The sequence below is a fragment of the Artemia franciscana genome, chromosome 19, assembly GCF_032884065.1.
Source record: "Artemia franciscana chromosome 19, ASM3288406v1, whole genome shotgun sequence".
Lineage (NCBI taxonomy): Eukaryota > Metazoa > Arthropoda > Branchiopoda > Anostraca > Artemiidae > Artemia > Artemia franciscana.
In genome coordinates this window covers 2,572,354-2,588,363 of record NC_088881.1, presented here as the reverse complement: position 1 = coordinate 2,588,363, position 16,010 = coordinate 2,572,354, and the positions used below count along the sequence as shown (strand labels likewise).

At 35.3% G+C, this 16,010-nt stretch overlaps 1 protein-coding gene across 4 annotated transcripts in view; it reads right to left on the bottom strand.

Annotated features, from left to right (window-relative positions):
• Positions 1-16,010, bottom strand: part of LOC136039167 (MDS1 and EVI1 complex locus protein EVI1-A-like) — a 137,195-nt gene that overhangs the window by 35,906 nt on the left and 85,279 nt on the right. Inside the window, exon 1 of one of the 4 annotated variants that reach the window (XM_065722678.1) lies at positions 1,185-1,318. The exons of 2 other annotated variants lie outside the window; for them this stretch is intronic. The gene's annotated coding sequence lies outside the window, so the exon portion shown is untranslated. Of the gene's footprint in view, positions 1-837; positions 1,156-1,184; positions 1,319-16,010 lie in introns of those variants that run through there. One more of the 4 variants, XM_065722680.1, reaches the window with a different exon arrangement.

The window sequence follows — 16,010 nt, the reverse complement described above, 5'->3', positions numbered from 1 at the left end:
AAACAAACAAAAATCCAACGAAAGAACCAAAAACTGAAAGATGAATAAAATTAAACAAAAGCCAAAATTGTAAGAATTAAAACCAACAACCGTAAAGCGAGTCATTCGCCAATATGTTTTTTCAATATATGTGTTTTTTTCAGTATTTTCGTGTGGTCTTAAAAAATCCCATTTTTGAACGTTTTCGTTCTTTATATTATGTCATGTCCATGTGGTTTAAGATATTATCCTCCCCAACTGATTCCGTATTCTCTCATCGCCTTTGCTCTGCTCCTTAGGACAAAGTTCATCAAAATTATCCATCTAAATAGGGATAAAGCGCAACCCTGTTCAACTCCTGATTTAATACGAGATCAGCTACTAACCTCATTTCCTACCTTGACCGCAGCAATGTTATTCTCGTAGATAACACTAATCGCTTTAATGCATTTATCTGGAATATCATACAAGAATAAGTCCTTTGCTAAAGCTCCTCTATCAACTGAGTCAAAAGCTTATTCATAAAGTATAAGACAGTGGGCTAAATGCAGGGCGTAGCACCAACATTTTATTGGGAGGGGGCCTAAGGGGTCTGTATCCGGATAGTCAAGGTGCATGGGCTAAATATTATTTTTACCTCCATTTTTTGGGGGGGCAACTACCCCTTACCCTCCCCTTTGCCCCACCCCCACCCGAAGCTATACTCCTTGCTAAAGGGGTAAGATGACTCATATACTTCTCAATTATTAATTTAAGAGTGAAAATTTTATCGATCCATCGTCTCCCTTCCTAAAACCACACCGTTCTTCTCTTACTACTTTAATTACCAACATTTCAAGTCTAATAACCAATACTTACCATCGTGATACGTATCTTGCTTCCTACCTTAGCTAATTCTTGCGTAATTACCGTAGTCACTCTTATTGGCTTTTTAATTAAACGGATTTAATTCAAATATTCCTAAAAATCACTAGCTGGTTCCCCTTTTCAAAAATCATATTCGTAATCTGTAGTATTTTGTCTCTAACTTCACAGCCACCATATTTCAGAAACTCATTTACCACGCTATCAGCACCTTAGTCCTTATTGTGTTTTAGTCATTTTAGTACTGTCTATAACTCCATTTTGTAAAATTAATTTGTCTTCAATTCCGAATTGCCAAAAATTTAAAGCGCTTTAAAACTTCCTCAAAATGTTCTGCTCACCTCTCTTTGACTCTCTCCTTATCACTAATTATGGTCCCGTTCCTATCTTTAATTGAGACAAGTCCGGATTCACAAATCTCTCTGAATTTATTAACATGCCAGTGCAATATTTTACTCTTATGTCGGCTGGCTATTTCTTCAGAACGTCAGCATTTTAATCCATGGTCTCTGTTTCATACCTTCTTAATCAATAGTTTTATCCTTTCTCTGTTACCCTTACTACAAGGCTGTATAAAGGGCGGGGGGAGGAGGTTAGTGGTTTTGAACCCCCCCCGTAATGTTTGTCTGCTCGTAAAAAAACATAACAAAAATGAATATAAACAATTTTTTGACGCGTTTTCAAGCTTTTCTTATAACGCCCTCCCCCCAAAAAAATTCCTGAACATGGCCTACCTTGTATTCTTGTTATTTTCATATGATCTATTGTTCAAAAACTTCTTCAACAAATCTCTCCTATTTTCTACCGATCTTAAAGGGTTTTCGCTAACATTTAATATAGATGCAATACAATATCGATATGGATATAAGTATTTCAAAACGGAAAAGAGTTGCATTTATGAATTTGACACAAGTAAAATCCCTTCATGTCGGTATTGAATGAATTAAAGGTGCTATAACCTACAAATTAGGCCCCAATGCACCCACTCAGACACCACTGTACCATCCTATGTTTGATAGGGAGTGTCCCTTAGGGGTGGGGGAAATGGGGGGTATCTGCCCTCCAAGCAACGCTTGGAGAGGCGGGCAAAAGAAGAACTGGTGGACCTTGATCAAGTTTGACCTGGATTCCTTTGGTGGCTTAAAGGAATTTGGACATAGAAGGTCGGCCCAGTGGCTCCCGCTCGCAGAGCAATTGGCAGTAGATCGTGAAACCTGGTTCAAACAGGTCACAAGGAACCTGGATGCTGGGCGAGGCATAAACGCCTGACTCCCACCGCAAGTACAAGTAAGTAAGCAACGCTCCCGGTTATAACATAGAATGGTAACAAATTATTTTATAGCCTATGCCCCTTGACTATTCTGATAATGACCCCTTATGCTCCTCCCCCAATAAGAATGCTGGAGCTACGTCCATGGTTCTGACTATTAAAAACTATTGAAAATTGTGGTGTTTTTTTGAAAAGTATATAAGCATAGCCTATGGCTATGCGACAAGTTTATGACTTTCTCCTGTGTCAAATAAAATAAATAAATAAGTAGTTTTGGTTGGGTTGGTCGAAGATAAAAAAGTCAGTAAAGAATGTTAACGAAAAGAATGGCATACTATTGTGATTACTTGACGACAAAGCGTTTTATGCCCCTCAAAATAAGACTGGCAACGCCAACGCGGATAGTCCCGTTTCGCTGGGAGAGGTGGCGCCTCAATCAGGTCCTTCATCGATCGGCTATTAACTTGAATAAGTCGCAACTGAAGACAAAGACTGTTCATAGAGAGGTATATTCCTCTTTAGATAAATCATCAAACAATTGTGCACCGGTTTAAGCATTGACTATAAAAAGTAAAAGCATTTTTCAAACGGAAAAAAGTCGCATTTTACGGAAAATTACACAAGTAAAATTTCATGTCTTGATAGGTCGAAGGTGATGAGGTCAGTATTGCACGTCAGCCAAAAGGAAGATATCCTGCTGTGATTATTTGATGATAGAGCATCAGTCACGCGTAAAATAAGAAAAGGAAGTGGTTTGACATTTATCACTCTTATCTGAGGTATCGAATTACCTGTTATTCTATTTTTAAGCTTTTAGCTTTCAATTTTAAGTATAAATATTAAAACTATCCCGTTTTATTAATATTTCGATTTTTTCTTCTTTTTTTTTTTGGATAGTTAGTGCTTTTAATAGTAACCATTGACGCCAATTCACTAAAATGTGGGAGAGGGCAATTAAAAAAAATAAAGTAAAAAAAAAGAAAATGCACATGACCAATGGTCTGCGTTGCGCAAGTACCAACTTCCTGATTCAATGCCTTCGGCTGGGAGTGCAATGCATTGCTGGGGGCAATCAGATTTCTCCAGGTACCAATTTAGGTCCCAAATATACTTAAACTAGACGTTACTAAGGTCCCCGTGTTGCCAAAAACTATTGAAATCCATCCCCTTATATACAGAATAATTTGTGTTCATTTTAAGTTTTAACATTACTTTTTTCTTTCATCTGGAAACATATCTTTTCATATTTTATACGTTTCAAGGGATAAGATTTTTCGAAACTCATGAACTTTCATGACTTCTAAGGTGTCCTGCAAACGATCAAAGACTAAGTAAATTCTGTTGATAATAGGCAAAACTGTCCAGGATTTTTGTTAGAGGGAAGGGGTTATTATATTAGGAGGAAATGAGGGGGGGCTCTAAAATAGCTAAATGTAGAGTTTTGCAGTTAATGTTGGCAGCAGGTGGCAAATACAAAAAAAAACAACAAAAAAAACAAGAGACATGGGTAAAAATCAGCAAATAATAAGATAAAACCAGGAAAAATTAGCAATAATAAATATATTTTCATTTGTTATTTTCTACTATAAGATAAAACATAAGGCACCAACAAGTCACCGTATCCATTTGTATAAAGGAGGAGATCTGAAGAACCCAGTTACGCCACTTCCAATTCTGTCTGCATTAGGGAAGTGGCTCAAAAGTGCCACCAATGCATATCACAAACATCATAGCCACCAAATTGTCACCATCATATATAATAAACTTTTACGAAAAGACAAAAATAAAACTAAGATGAACAATTCCAAATTGATTGAATGAAAAAAGTAAAACTGACTTTCAAGTTCAAAATCAGTTAAGCTTTATTTCATTGGTAGTGTATCAATTTAAAGTTTTTATACATTTTTCCGGGAGATAAACAAGCACCTATTAGGCCATCAAAACTGACCTGGCGAAAGTAAAACTGACTTTCAAATGCAATGTCAGTAAAGCTTTATTTCATCTTTATTTTATTATTTTATTTATTTATTTATTTTATAAATAATTTTTATAAATTATTTATTTATTTTATAAATATATAGTGCATTAATTTAAGTTTTTAGTAAATTTTTCCGGGAGATGAACAAGCACCTTTTAAGCCGTCATTTTCCTTATTTTAGTCCTTTTTTTAGGAAGGAAGGGGGGTTTCCAAACGCGACCCCTGTTTATGCATACAATGCTACTGCACATGAAGATGAACTTTAGTTGTATACATACCCAAGTCTACTTATAGGTATCTACCCGCCCACAGTGGCCTTACTCGTTTGCTTTAGTTTCTTGTTCTTTCTGTTTTGTGTAGTGTTTGTTTAGTTTCGTTTATTGATACTCCGCTTTGATTTTTTGTACCGGGTCAAAAATAAACTATTATTATACCAAAAACCGCAATCTATCGAGATTTTTCTTCAGACTCTTCAAAAGTATCAAGTTTTTAGGGCAATATCACATTCATGTCACACTTGTCATGTCGAACAGTGATAATAAATAAGCAAAACAAGTCAGTTAAATTTGACAACACTTTTCGTCCGTAAAAACTGAAACATTGACAATGTGTCCTTCTCAAAGACAACAACACCTTCAAAGGAAAGGTATTCCCTCTTAAGCGTGTTGGTACCATATGTTTTATCTTACAGAATTTAATAAATCAAAATATGTTTATAATTGCTGATTTTATCTTATTTTTTGATGAGTCTTCACCCACGTTTCTTGTTTCTTTTTATATCTGCCATTTTGCTTGTTTCTTTTGATATCTGCCAGGTTTCTTGTTTCTTTTTATATCTGCCACGTTTCTTGTTTCTTTTTATATCTGCCAAGTTTCTTGTTTCTTTTTATATTTGCCATGTTTCTTGTTTCTTTTTATATCTGCCATGCTTCTTGTTTCTTTTTATATCTGTCCCATTTCTTGTTTCTTTTTATATCTGCCGAGTTTCTTGTTTCTTTTAATACATACTACCACTAACTGCAAAACCCCCGTATTTAATTCCTTATCTTCCAAAAACATTTATATGTAGCGCCGTATCCAGGATTTCTGCTCAAGGGGGGGAGTGTATTTTTTGGGGAAGGGTACGAAAAACTTTAAAAAAAAACATCAAAAAATCGTTTATATGCATTTTTGTTACGTTTTTGTGAGTCGGACAGAAATCTTAGGGGGGGGGGGGTCAAACGCCCTAACCCGCTCTCCTGGATACTGTCTTGTTTATATGTTAGTGCAATTTTTCTCTTCACTAATTAAAAAAATCGGGCTTCATTTTCATTGTCTTTGTCACTATAATGGCATTTACGCCAAGTGCCGAATTATGCCGAATCTACAATGGGCAATTTTTATTTGTTTTCAACTTATTTGTGCTGATTTTTCGCCCTTATCAATTCCACCTTTTAACTCCTTTAACACCTTTTAACTAGCTAATTATAACACTTTAGGTAAATTTTACAACCCTTTGTCTGTAAAAACTCAAACATCAGTAATACGACTGTAATAATTAAAAGTGTGACATATACCATTTTAGCTACTTTTCAGGAGACCCCCCCCCCCCAAAAAAAAAACAGAAAAAAGTTTATCGGCTCTAGTCGCTCTTAAGGATGAGACTAATGGAGACAAAGGGAAAATATTTTAAACTAAATTTTTATACTCTTTTCAATGGTATAGATTAAATTTAAATATTTCTAGCGAATTCAAGTTATTCCATTTGATGGAGTATATCTCCTTTTCCCTATCGATAAGATAATACTCTTCTGTCAAAAGTATTGAGAGCCAATTCAAAATCGACCCATGATATATAAATTTATGTAAGTTTCCGCTTAACCAGTTCAAACAATCTGATTTAATTTTTACTGTCCTTGGTACCTTGAAGGATACGCCTTTCGACTCTGGCTGATTGTTACAGATCATTGATAAAAAGTTACTCTGTCATCACATTTTTAATTTATTGCTCCTTCATTCAACACTTTTGGACCCCTACGGTCACAAACTACCGCCAAGTGAAACTAGATCTCAACGCGATTTTATCAGCAGCAACAAAAAAAAATCACTATAGTCAACAATTATCAGGAATGCACTTCAATTGATGGGAGCTCCAGTGATTAATTGTTGAGCTAGTTAATTTTTTGCTGAAGAAGCATCCATCGACAAAAAAGGGTAGAGATAATTGCCCATTTGAAACCGAAAAAAATGCCATTAATATACAAAGGACAGTGAGAATAAAATATTATTGTCTGAACTGTTTAAGTGAAATTTTCCATAACATATGTATACAGCTTAAGAATAAAAAATAGAATTTAGTTTTTAATATAAAAGAACAATGCATGGAATTTTGCAGTTAATGCTAGCAGCGGGTGAAATATCAGCTTTGGCTTGAAGCCAAAGCGGGTGAAAAGTCAGCTTTGGCTTTAAGCCAAAGCGGGGAAAAAATCAGCTTTGGCTTGAAGCCAAAACGGTGAAAAAACCTGCTTTGGCTTGAAGCCAGAACGGGTGAAAAATCAGCTTTGGCTTTAAGTCAAAGCGGGTGAAAAAAACAGCTTTGGCTTGAAGCCAAAACGGTGAAAAAACCTGCTTTGGCTTGAAGCCAGAACGGGTGAAAAATCAGCTTTGGCTTTAAGTCAAAGCGGGTGAAAAAATCTGCTTTGGCTTGAAGCCAAAACGGTAAAAAAAACCTGCTTTGGCTTGAAGTCAAAGCGGGTGATAAATCAGTTTTGGCTTGAAGCCAAAAGGGGGGGGGGGAATCATTTAAAACTAAAATCTAAGCATATGACACCAAGCAGCTTAAAAAGGTGTAGTTATCTTGGAGAATCAACGAATTGTTCATATTTGAATTTCTGCAGACGAGAAGCGTGTTCAACGTGGCAACACTGACGAAAGTCTTACATTGCCCTAAGAACTTCATAATTTTGAAACAACCAAAAGAAACTCGCTGTTTTCAGGTATGAATAGACCTTGGGGCTGGAGAGCAAATGTTTTCATTCTGATGTCCTTGGTGCTTCAATCTTTAAATTGTTAAACACTCAACTAAGTAAAACGGTGACACAAGGGCTAGAAAACTTTTAGTTTGATAAATAGTTAAATTCTAGAAAACAAACCTGTTCAAGTATATTTAAGAACAATTGGATGGATAAGCTTGAGAACGATCTCTGCCGTTCAGCCGTTACGCATATGAACTCAGGCAATCAGTCGTCAAAAGTGTAGCCAGAATATCTGGCGGGCCGGGTTTATCAATAGTTTTCGGCCTTCGTCCCTTACATAAAACAAACTTATGCGATCGGCCGTCAACAGTGTAGATTCTCTTTAAGAATTAAATAAAAAAAACAAATTTTTTAAATGAAAGTAAGGAGCGACATTGAAACTTAAAACGAACAGAAATTACTCCGTATATGAAAGGGGCTTTTCCTTCTCAACGCCCCGCTCTTTACGCTAAAGTTTGACTCTTTCTCTTAACTCTACATTTAAAACAGTAAAAAACTTTAGCGTAAATTCCGTTCATTTCCGTTAGAATAAGCCCTCTCGCAACATTCTAGGACAACTGGGTCGATACGATCACCCCTGGGAAAAACAAAAAACAAAAAACAAACAAATAAACACGCATCCGTGATCTGCCTTCTGGCAAAAAATATAAAATTCCTCATTTTTGTAGATAGGAGCTTGAAAATTCTACAGTAGGGTTCTCAGATATGCTGAATCTGATGGTGTAATTTTCGTTAAGATTCTATGACTTTTAGGGGGTGTTTCACCCTATTTTCTAAAATAACGCAAACTCTCTCAGGCTCGTAACTTTTGATGGGTAAGACTAAACTTGATGAAACTTATATATTTAAAATCAGCATTAAAATGCAATTCTTTTCATGCAGCTATTGGTACCAAAATTCCATTTTTTAGAGTTTTGGTTACTATTGAGCCGGGTCGCTCCTTACTACAGTTCTTTACCACGAACTGTTTGATTTTAATATATAACAATTTACTTATGTATCTGGGTAGCACCCTTGAACTACCAAGGGCACAAAAAAATTTCTTGGGCTAATATTAGGTCAATTCATAGCTGAAAATCAAAGGTTTACCTTTTGTTTGTTTCCAAAACCACGAGGTTTTTAGGATAGCATTACATATCTGTCAGTGTTACCACGTCAAAAAGTAAAAACAAACAGATTAAACCAATAAGTTAAATTTGTAGCAACCTCTTAGAATGCTTGATTGTCAACTGTCAAAACAATCGTGTGACGTTATAAAGCGGTTATAACGTCACACTTTATAGGAAAATTTCTTATTATGCAGTGAGTAGGTTTCATTAAATTCGTGATGAATTTGGTGTACTGCAAATTGTGACAAATAATTGAAAGTGAAAATTAATTAATTGAACGTTAAAAAATAATTTTGGAGCCATAAGAATAAAAAAGGCTTTTATAATCCAAAAATAGAAATGAACAGACAATTCAAACTCGAAACAAACAGAAATCCCCAAAAAGAAAATTGGAGCAACTGTTCTCTAAAAAGACCTGGCTGAAACACTGACATTTGTCGGTGCCAAGTGGGGCCAAAACAGCCTGTTCCTCGTACCAAGCACATGCAACAAGGTGCTACTAAGAGGTTCCTTTTGAGACTAGAGTGTGATTTGGACTTTACTGGTAAAAAGTAGGTTTGAGACAGTTTTTCCTAAACACAGTAAGATCAATATATCGAAACCGGTCAAACCTAAAGGAATTGGTGTTTTATACATATGGTTTCATTACTTTTTCGTCAGTCAATTTAGTTATATAGTAAATATTCATCAATACCTTCTTCATTTTCGATAAATTCCTTTTAAAAGTGTACAAACTCCATTAGCGAATCCTTTTTTGATTCATCAATTCAAAATATTACTTTTAAAAACTAAACAGACTGATTCAAAATTAATAATTTTTATTTCAAATTTTTATTAATTTGCTATACTTTTAAATGATATGAAAATATTTACTACTAGAAAGTCTTACAATTGATTATTTAAATTTAAAATTTAAATGGAGGTCACAAATATGTTTGTTCTAAAATATAGTTATTTTCTTTTCTTGAACTATTATTATTATTGTAATTTTTTTGTGATTTGAAAGCACAATTTAAAAGTACACCAGCTTGAAATACAAATTGTTTTTGGTAAACTGCCGCCTGTCTGAATTTAAGTCGCCTCCAGTACGGAGGACCAATTTTAGCGAAAATCTTTTTTTTGTAGATAAAAACAAAAAAGTAAATTAATAATAATGCAATGACAGGACTCAAATGAATTAACAAATCCAGTTTTGTAACTCTATAGATAGTAGCTTCAAAGTTTTCAGACATGTTGAATCTTATTACTAATTTACAAATTTTCAAATTATAGGCTGCAAATTTTTCTCGTAAGTAACTTTTTATGGGCAACTTTAAACATAATAAATTTTACATACTTAAAATTACCATTAGCAAAGCATTGGGTCCAATTTGCGAAAACTTGGGGGGGGGGCAACACATACTTTTCAATATAAATGGGATTCATTCATCGTTTTTTTCATTTTTGTTCATTGAAAATATCAAAAAAGGTATTTTCCACTGGAAATATCCCCCAAAACAGAATTCTTCAAAATCGGGAGGCGGAGAACAAAAAACTAGGGGGAACAGTCCTTAAGAAGTAGCTCTTTTAATGGATAATTTTTTTTTGTGCTCATACTATTGTCATTATTTTTCAAAATATATACTTCTTAACGTTTTTTTTTTAGTTTTGATTAATAATAGTAAGGGGTCACTTTTACTTACAGGTTGTGACAGCGAAATCCTTAATCAATTTTAAGATTATGTAGACGAAAATAGCGACGAAGACCACACTGCCTTTCCATAACAAACAAATACAACGTAGAAACAATAGGGAAAGTTTTTTCAAGACAATGGAAATTATTTATGTAGATATTTCGGCCCTATGTCCAAGGGCCGTCTTCAGCACAATACAACACTATATATATATATAAAAGAACTTACATCAAATTGTGAGAATTAAAACTGAATATAAAAACACTTATTAAAACAATTTTTTTTTTTTAAATATAGCCCTAGCATCCTTACTTCAGCGAAGTTCAACCAGGACTCAATATAAAAAAAATTGTTTTAATAAGTGTTTTTATATTCAGTTTTAATTCTCACAATTTGATGTAAGTTCTTTTATATATATATATAGTGTTGTATTGTGCTGAAGACGGCCCTTGGACATAGGGCCGAAATATCTACATAAATAATTTCCATTGTCTTGAAAAAACTTTCCCTATTGTTTCTACGTTGTATTTGTTTGAGATTATGTACATGCAGATTTACTGTTTGGCTGATAGCACCTCCACAATAGCTGCAAACAGGGCGTTCCGACTAGCCCTTATGGTCGATAGGGCTAATGGTTGAACTGATTCTATTGGTCGATAAGATCAGATTGCGACCATATAGTTTTCATTCAATAAAGTGACCACTTTTATCTAATATTTTCTTCTTTGAAATTTGCATAATATACTCGATAAAAACACAGAACTATATATTTAATAAATACATAATGCAGAAAAGGGTTGAATAACAATACACGTGTGTCGTGACATTTGGTGTATAACGTTGTAATTTATTAAAGGAAAATTAAAAGAATAAAAAGACCAGGGTATTACTTTCAGTAACATTCGTGCTAACACCCAATAGGGTATGTTATTAACTACCTATTTAGCAATAATTTGATATGATTTATAACCACACCGCTTGCTGTGTTAACTATCATAATGTGAACAGTGCTCACTGAATATTTTGCATATTTATGACTGTTCTTTGTTTTTTAGCCCAAACTCAAACACTATAGCAGGTACAGATCATAAAGATTTTATCAGTGTTGTCAGGTCAGAACTAAAAGGAAGCTAGAAAGTTTTGGTACTTCTTTGTTGACTCTACTAGTGGCGTCAACTCAGCAACGATTTAGGGAGGAGGGACCAAACGTATTGTCAAAAATCTGGGGGATGTGGTTAATTTCATCCTTTTTTCAAATTCTGAAAAGCCAAAATAAGCGCTTTTCAATGAACATACCTCGGAAAAAAGGTACTTTTCAAAATTCAGGAATCATATTGCCCCTTTCCTCTCAATTGACATTATTGGACTCTGCTGAACAACAAAAGAGTTGTTTTGAGAACAGAAGCGTAATCTGCTATGGACAATGGGGGAAAATGCCCTCATACCTTAGTTTGTCCCACAGACCCCAGTTTGCCCCCCCCCCAGCTAAGTGGTTTAATTCCACTTTCTTGGACTATAATGAGAGAAAGGTTGAGATGGCTAGGGCACGTTCTGCGGATGAAGGATTACAGATTGCCAAAGATTGCCCTTTTCAGCAAACCGTCTAGGGCTAAACGGAAAGCAGGTTGTCTGCAGTTGGGGCGATGTCATAAAGATAGATTTAAAGGAAATGGAAATTTCCTGGGAGTGTGTAAAGAGGAAGGCTTTTAATAGATTGGGATAGAGGAGGAGCGTGCGTAGCTGTGTTGGCTTGAGGCGGCTTGGTGCTGCAAGTGAATATCTTGTCAAGACTAAGATAAGCCTGGATATTTCAAGCATCCACAGAAATGGGTCAGTTTTGTTTATAATATCTTTACCTTTTGCTATAGGGCCTATTTTTCAGTTTTCACTATCATTTTCACGTGATTCGGGAAAATTGGCAGAAACTTTGCTCCCTCCAGGATTTTGACGAAATTACTCCACTGTTTGTGAAGTGCATACATACTCATGAATAAAGCTTGTGAAAACATCTACAACAGAGTGAGGGACTTCATAACGTGTACATCCTCACCAAAATTTGTAGATTTCCTAGACTTAACCAGCGTTTTTCGAAGAATTGTATCTTTTTTAAATTCAGCTCCACCCAGAAGCATTAGGAACTCAGGAAATAAATTCCCACCTACCTGCTTACATTTGAGGCCACCGTAAAGGGGGAAATGTATCCTCAATGACCCTTAACGGATCCAAAAATAACATGTATAAATTTGTTTTTATATGTTTCTGATTGTTTTCTGGGCACAGAGGGACTGTGGCAAACACATTAAATAAGAGAGAAGGGAAAGTTGAAAGTGGTGACCATTAAGTTATTACAGCTGCCACCTAAGGCTGTTTTCTCTAACTGGTTCCAAAATGGGGCACCCAGGAGACAGGGACACAACCTGAAATGCTACTTGAGACGGATAAGGGGTCTACACAGTAAACAGGACCGTATCCAGGATTTTTTATGAGGGGGGAGGGAGAACAAAAGGCTTTTTTTCTGTGGATGTGGGTTTACAAAAAAGGAAAAAAGATTGCGAGGTGGGCTCAGACCTCGCACACTCCCCCCTGGATACGGCCTAGACATTAAATAAAAATATTTATTCTAAGTAAAATGTTAAAAGTGCTTTACGGGTCTCATACATTTTTATTGTAATACCTATCATTATTATTAAAGTTAGAATAAAAGAAAACGGTTGAAATCTCAACCGAACCTTGCGCCCGACTTTTTGCTAATGAATTTATTTTCTCTTCTCAATAATGTATATGAAATCAAATAAATTCTGCAGCTGGTAAAGCAGGTGGCAAACCTGGAAAATGTAGAAAGCCAGTCTAGAAATTTGGAAAGTGAGGCACACTATTTACTAACTGTTTAATAACTTTGTTGCCCAAATACTAACTCCTCTACTTTCAACCTTGCCTGTTGTACCTTCAACTCTCATTGTCCAGTGTATCTCAGAAATGCGTGTAGTATATAAGCAGATTTATTTTATTTCCATAGCGGGAGGTATTTCCCCCTAGATTCCCCCACATTATGGATTTTTGTGTGTGTTTTATCATTGAAAAAATTGAAAGAACAACGAATTTGTCCCCCGTAGAGTTTGAAAAGTACTTACCCCCCCCCCCACTTCCTCTCTACATTTTAGTTAAATGACACCATCTACTATTTTATTGCTTTATGTATTTCAGCAAAGGTATGATTTAGAAGGTTCCATGCTAAGTGTTATGTGTATTTGTGGTCTTTTGTATACAGGGGTGTCAATTCAGAAAGATGGGGCCAGGAGGGGTAATGGCCACATTTGATTTCCTTTCCTTCTAGATTTTTTGGGTAATTTCATCAAAAACTGGAAAAACAACACAATTATTGTCTTCCTGTCTTGATCTTAAAAAATGAATTTATCCCCACGTCCTAACAAAAGACATGTACAGGTAAGTGACAAAAAAAAATAAATACTTTTGACTTTTTTGAAGTTATTATTTAGAACTAGTTGTTGGTGCAAAGAAAGCTTTTCTTGGCAAAAAAAAAACAATACAAAAATCGACTTAGAGAGGTATTTTTTTTTTACCAATTTTCGCCAGAAGGGAATGAATAAGAGAAGCATCTAAATGTCTTTAGAAATAGATTGAATATAGGAAAAGGGATTGAGCACAATCTATAGAGTGGGTCCTAGTTTAAGAATATAGACGGATAATTCCAGTTCACAAATATGGTGCATAACACCTTTTGAGCTATGGTAGCTGCTTCAATAAAAAAAGCCGGAAGAACAAATGAAACTTTCTCCGAAAAAAATATTTTCGTATATTAAGTTTTCATGTAAATATTTTCTCTATTTGTACTTATAATTATTATTACTTATATATGGTAGTATATACAAATTTATGCTATATATAACAATATAGGATTGTTTGTATAATAATAATGTTTACAAAAATAATAATACACTTATGTATTTATTGTTGTTATTATTCAAAAAGACATTTTCAGAAGGACCTGAGAGAAAAAGCAGATTGTTATGTTTTGCAACAAAGCAATCAGGTATAACTGGCATAATCAAAAAGAGCGAAAACGAGTCGATATTCCTGTTTTAAACAATTTTAGACATAGGCATCTAACGAGTTATTATTAATGATAAACAGGTTTTTAGAATTTCGTGTTTTTCAAGTGTTTATTTATGAAACTTGTATTTTTGTTTTGTTTTCCATCAGCAAAACCTGTTGCTATTTTAATGACAAGGACGATTCAAGGGTTGAAAATAATCATTGTTTACATTTGGTCAACTAGTGCAAAGAATAGCACTTAAGTAGTATTGGTAACTTATAAGAGAAGAAAATGGCGTTACTATCGCCAAAAAATATCAACGTGGTCCAACGTTTAGCGTTCTTTGCATTTTCTTCAGTTGAATAATAATAACAATTAATTTAGTCAGTATTTTTAATAAATTAAGTATAGAAATGAATGTCTGATCTCAGTTTCTGACAAAAAAGCGATTACTAAGTTTGAAAATAATGCCGAGCCACCTAACGCTAGATGGTGGTTATGGTTTTCTTTCTCGACACTAGCGCAAGTTTCCACTTTTATAAGTTACCAATATTCATGTTAGAGGTGAAGGTATGATATGAATCATCCCTAAATTTAAGCTGAAAGAAGAAAGTACTACTACAAAGAACATCGTAACCGAAATTATTTGGCCTTTCTAGGGGCGGATGACCCAAAGTCACAATTTTGCCCCGTTAATCCCTCTTCAGGCAAGTATGAGAAATTTGGTTCGATACAACTTTCAGGGGTTATTATAAAAGAAAGGTTACGATGGCTAGGCCCAAGGCAGTATCAAGGAAGAGGTTTAGGGGGTTTATCCCCCCCCCCCAAAAAAAAAACATTTCTCTAACTCGTTAAATCGTAACAACATGCATACAAATAAATTTGCATGTGTTTTAAAGTTTTTTTGTAAGCTTCCCCCTCCCAGAAAAAAAATCCTCGATACAGCCCTGGCTAGGTCAAATTCTTATTGACGTAGGATGACAGATCGGTAAACATAGTTCTTTTTGGACATTCACCTGAAGCCAAACAAAAACCAGGTCGTCCCTGAGCGGGATAGGTAGACGTTACGAGAAAGGGTGTAGCAAAAATATGAAATTCATGGCAGGGGGTGAAGAGCCAAGCTTTGAATAAATTAGGGTAGAGAAGAAGCATGCGTAGCTGTCTCATGCTGCTTGGTGCTACAATAGGTTGTAACTAGCAGACGGATTTATAACATGTGAACTGTTTGATGACAAAAAAAAATTGCCATTAACTTGTAAGTTTAAAGTTTCCTATGTAAAGCGACATGGAAAGGCATTTAGCGTCATTATTACTTCCAAGGGGGGCTCCCAGTCCCCTCTTCCTTATATGCATCTAAGAACGTCACGGGTGCAACCAAGATCTGCCACGCTTGGCACAGTTTCCACCACGCTTAGAAAGTTTCTGCCACACTACAATTGGGACACTTTCTGCCATGCTTAGCACACTTCTGCTATGCTTCAGAAATTATTGACGTGATTTCTGAAAGTGGACACCTCCTCGATTACTTCTTTAGATGCCAAACGTGAAGCTTGCTACTGAAACGATACTGTATGATTCGATCCAATACACACTAGGAGAACTTATTCACAAAAATGGAGGGGGAGGGGTAACAAAATACTTGTGTTTTTTGAAACCTAGCGAAGGCCATTTTGTGTATTTATACTTTTCAATGGAAATACAAAGTAAATGTATTTCCTAAGTCTAATGCTGGAAGGGCAAAAGATCTAGTGAGCAATAGCCCATAGCCCCTCCCAATCGGCGTTTCTGATAATTCAACTGGAATAGATTCCATAAGAGAAGGAGGGGGGATGACAGAGCAGCAAATAGAGTCAACTCTTAAGAAACCATAAAAAATCATGGGTGGGTTGTAAACACCAAGAGACTTAAAAAGATTGGGTCAAAACATCTCCTTCTTCTGTGTATGAATGTTTACTGTCCAAAATTAGGATTGGGTGTCAGATTATTGATATTTTAGAGGAAACGTCATCTTTGGACAAAAAACAAAACAAGTGAAGTATCATGAGGAACCATCGTCCAGAAATTTCCCG